Source organism: Capsicum annuum, chromosome 1, assembly GCF_002878395.1.
Source record: "Capsicum annuum cultivar UCD-10X-F1 chromosome 1, UCD10Xv1.1, whole genome shotgun sequence".
Classification (NCBI taxonomy): domain Eukaryota; kingdom Viridiplantae; phylum Streptophyta; class Magnoliopsida; order Solanales; family Solanaceae; genus Capsicum; species Capsicum annuum.
The window spans coordinates 254,000,362-254,005,482 of NC_061111.1; positions in this window are offsets into that span (position 1 = coordinate 254,000,362).

Below are 5,121 nucleotides of genomic sequence, written 5' to 3' on the forward strand. Positions count from 1 at the left end.
CCCGAACTTTTGTACGCCTTTGTTGTTTTCTTTCTTCAAAATGTTATAATGTTACGTCTTTCCTTGTTTGTTTATTTTTGTTTTCGTAAAAAAAAATGATGATTGGCACGAACTACGCAAGATCTGGTTCATGTACAACATGATACGTAGGTAACCTACTTCTGGGTTCGATCTAATCATTTTGTTTTGTTGTTTTTCATTATTTTTCCTCTTTTAAAGAAAAACAAAAGCCATAAAGAATGATAAAATAAAGGTAGATAACGAGAGATAAGAAAAGAGCAAAGATTGATACGAAAAAAAGAGAAGAAAAAAAAAAGAGAAAAGAGAGGGAAAGAAAAATAATAATAAGTGTAGATAAAAAATAGTGTAGACAAAAATCAGAATGATGTTAAAATGACCTCGCTACCCTCAAAAGTTGGTAGAAATGAGTATGAATTAAGGGCAATTTTACCAATATGATTCCCATGCTTGTTGTGTGCCCTAATCCTAACGGATGTCGTCTTTGATGAGCATGTTCTTTCAGATAACAGTGGTAGGTTTGCAGCACTCTGGCTAGTCACCCATACTTCACCAGATCCAAAGCAAAGCTCGTCATGGCTAGCACTGAGATTGAAAATTCGCTCATTGACCCGGATCAGGATCACAGGGAAGAAAGTTCTGAACACAATGATGAGGTAGTAAGACTCAGGCAATAATTGATAGATTTACACCAGGCATGGGCCAGCGGAATGCCTCCTCCTCCGCTCCCTGAAGGTCTTGGGAATATCTCTAATTTCCCACCGCTCTCTCAGGCGCAATTCTCTGCTCCTACTGAGTCACCTGAGCACGCGCCAGGATTCACTCCGCGACATTATTATCCTGGCAGTTCTGGTGTGCCCTTGGCAGCTCCCCAATCAAAACCAGCTGCTCAGCCAGCGCCACCGATCACACCGGTATTCGTGGCTCCGCCACCACATGAAACTCCCATATATGCTGTGCGTCCCACAATGAGGCTTCCTAGGTCTACCAGTGAGCCAGTACTGAAGGTTTCAGATAGTCACTATTATGCCCCGGAGCCTACTTTGCAAATGAATGAACCGTATGGGTACACTCAGCCGCCTGCCTTTCCATTTGATACGGAGAAACCTGTTGAAGCAGAGGAACAGGATGTAATAGCTCGGAAATTGAAAAGTTTAGAATAGGAAATGAGGAGTTTGCAAGGAATCAGAGATTATAGGAGTGTTTCCTATAAAGATCTTTGCATGTTCCCAGACATCAACCTTCCCCCCGATTTTAAGATGTCTAAGTTCGAGAAGTATGCAGGACACGGCGATCCCGTGGCACACCTAAGACGTTATTGCAACCAGTTGAGGGCTGCAGGAGGAAAGGAAGAATTGCTCATGGCCTTCTTTGGCGAGAGTCTTTCAGATCTGGCTTCAAATGGTTTATCGATCGAGACATCAATAAATGGAACAGCTAGGATGATTTGGCTTCTGAATTTGTTCAACATTTTCAGTACAACATCGACCTGATTTCGGATGAAAAATCCTTGGTCAACATAAAGAAAAAAAGCACTGAGGGTTTTAGGGAATACGCAATAAGGTGGTGTGAACAGGCTGCCAGGGTAAAGCCTCCAATGAAAGAAAGTAAGTTGGTAGAAGTTTTCATTCAGGCGCAGGATGAGACCTATTTTCAGCATTTACTTCCGGCAATGGAAAAATCTTTTATGGAGGTTCTCAAAATGGGGGAGATGATAGAGGATGGAATTAAGACCGGCCGAATAGTGAGTTTTGCCGAATTAAAAGCCACCACACAAGTGATTCAAGGTGGATCTGGCGCATTTGGAGGTAAAAAGAAGAAAGAGGATGTAGCAACTGTCGTAGCTGGAACCCATTCTTATCCCAAAAGACCACCTCGCCCCTATCCCCAATCCCAAGCCCAAGTCTATGCCCAAGCTCCATATATTCCTCCCCACCATTACTACCCTCCATAAAACCCTTTATATTTCATTCCACCACCCCCGTACCCAGTATATAGCACGCATCCATATGCCCAAACCCCTTTGTACCCGCAGTGGCACGCGCAAGCTCCACAAAATTGCCCATTCGCTCCACCAAATTACCAAAACCCCCCCCAGACCCAGTTTTCAGCCTAGGCCTGAGTATAAGAAGGAGAAGGCGGTCAAAAACCAATTCACACCTCTTGGGGAGTCATATGCTAGCTTGTTTGATAGGTTGAGAAAGTTAAAGGTTTTAAGCCCAATTCAAGGAAGGCTTTCAAATCCACCGCCGAGGAATCTCGATTATTCCTTAAGGTGTGCGTACTGTTCTGATATGCCAGGCCATGATATCGAGAAATATTGGCATTTAAAGAGAGTTGTCCAAGATTTAATTGACACAAATCAGATGCTGGTCCAGGCCTCGGATGGTCCAAACACTAACCAGAATCCGTTGTTAACCCATGCTGAAGCCAATATATTAGAATTGATATATGATGGGAAAGAATCTTCGAGGGGTTATAAGCCTATTGTCAAGATACAGACCATTGAGGAGAAATCGGTGAATGTAGCGAAATTTTTGAAAGCAATGTCATTGAGCCAGGAAGGAATAAGAGAAGATAAAGCCCTAGAAAGCACAAAGAAACCCCTGATCACAGTACAAGGCGCCAAAAGGCATGTTGATTCAAGTCAGGATAAACCTAAGTTGATAGTGGTGGGAGCTCTGAGTCAGCCCATCGTGACGGTGAAAGGAGCACTGGCAGTGCCTATTGTCCTCAAACCGGTGACCCAACCTCCAATAGTTGATACGAAAAGGATTTCCTGGAATTATGGGCGGACTGTAATGACCTATCATGGGAAAGAAGCTGTGGAAGATGTAGATGAGGTAAGGAGTTTGACTAGGTCAGGAAGATGCTTCATACCTGAAAGCTTAAGAAGTCCAAGCCAACGGTAAGTAGACCATCATTTATCAAAAAGCCTATCACCGAAGAGGAAGCCAAAGAATTTTTGAAAAAGATAAAGTTGCCAGAGTATTCAATATTAGACCAGTTGAAGAAAATCCCTGCTCAAATTTCCCTTTTATCTTTATTGTTGCACTCCAAGGAGCATCGTGATGTTTTACTGAAGGTATTAAATGAAGCATATGTTCCAAGGGAGATTACAATCAACCAACTTAAGAAAATGGTTGGAAAAATCTTTGAGGTCAATCGGATCAGCTTTTCTAATGATGAATTGCCTGTTGAAGGTACAGGGCATAATCGGGGCCTTTACATTACAGTGAAGTGTGAAGATTTCTACGTCACTTATGTTATGATTGATGGAGGTTCAGGTGCAAATATTTTCCCTTTTTCTACTTTGCAAAAGTTGAATATTGGTGCTAACAGGATCAGGCCCAACAATGTATATGTTAGGGCTTTCGATAGTGCAAAATCAAATTCCATTGGTGAAATAGAACTAATGTTGACCATAGGGCCTGTTGAGTTCGCCATACAGTTTCAAGTATTGAATGTAGAATTCTCTTACAATCTGTTGTTGGGAAAACCGTGGATCCACAAGGCCAAGGCGGTTGCATCTACACTGCACCAAATGATTAAGTTTGAGCATGATAGGCAAGAAGTAGTTATTCATGGTGAAGGAGATTTGTCAACCTACGAAGATTCTCCCTTGTCTCTTATTGAAGAAAATAACGTAGAGAAGACATTCGTCTATCAAATTTTTGATACAGTGCCAGTGAGTCGTATCCCTGAATGGCAGGCTATACCGGGACCGCAATTGTCTTTTGCTTTTATCATGATGGTGAGTGAACTTTGAAAATACGGATTCAAGCCAGGAAAGGGTTTGGGAGCGTCTCTGCATGGTATAGTTCATCCCATATGTCCGAGTGAGAATGTGGGCATGTTTGGTCTGGGATTTGAGCCTACGGCTGAAGATTTGAAGAAAGCCAAGGGAAGGAAAAAGGAAACATGATCACTCCCTCGCCCAATGCCACTACTCAGTGAATCATTTATTAAGAGCGGTGTCACGAAGCATGTGGAATTTAAGGTTGAATTGGTTGATGACTTCCAGAACCTTTGTATTGAAGTTGATATGGTCGAAGCAGGAGAAGGTACCAGTATGGCAGACGTGCAATTCATAGGTAGAGCTGTCTGGCTCAATAATTGGGAAGTCACTCCGCTCCCCGTCAGGAGGCAGTTTTGGTAGTTTATTTTGTTTTTCTTTCTGTTTATCCGAGTTATTTCAGGGTTGTAAGTCAGATTTTAGTTTGTTTATATTATGTTGCATCTGTGTTTAAACCCTTCTATCTTTTATTTAATGAAATGCAATGTGCCTTTTGTTTTGTGTCTAATATATTTTGTTTTTCTTTTCTTACAGAGTTCTCTTTATGCTAATTTTAATGACATGACATGCATACGAAATTTTTATCCTGATCTTAAAATCCAAACTAATCAAGATGTAATGAAGCAGGATGGGAATATGATGAAGAAAAAGCACTAGAAGAAATAAGCAAAGAGTTGGAACAGTTTGAAGACAAACAGAATCCTAATTTGAATGAGACTGAGCCAATAAATCTAGGGGACCAAGAAGAGGTTAGGGAAACTAAAATCAGTGTACATTCTTTGCCACGGCTAAAAGAGGGAATGATTCAAGCATTAATTGATTATAAGGATGTTTTTGCATGGTCTTATGATGATATGCCTGGTTTAAGTACTAAATTAGTGGCTCACAAATTTCCAACTGATCCCGCATTCCCTCCTGTCAAACAGAAGTTGAGGAAGTTTAAAACGGATGTAAGTATTAAAATTAAAGAGGAAATCATGAAACAACTTGAATCCAAACTAATTTGAGTGGCTCGCTATCCTATGTGGTTATCCAATGTTGTTCCCGTACCAAAGAAATATGGCAAAATTCGAGTGTGTGTTGATTACCATGATTTGAACAAAGCCAGTCCGAAAGATGATTTTCCACTGCCCAACATCCACATTTTGTTAGACAACTGTGCTAAACACGAGATTGCCTCTTTTGTGGATTGCGATGTCGAATATCACCAGATCATTATGGATGATAAAGACGCGAAGAAGACATCTTTTATCACACCATGGGGAACTTATGCTATCGAGTGATGCCGTTCGGTTTGAAGAATGCTG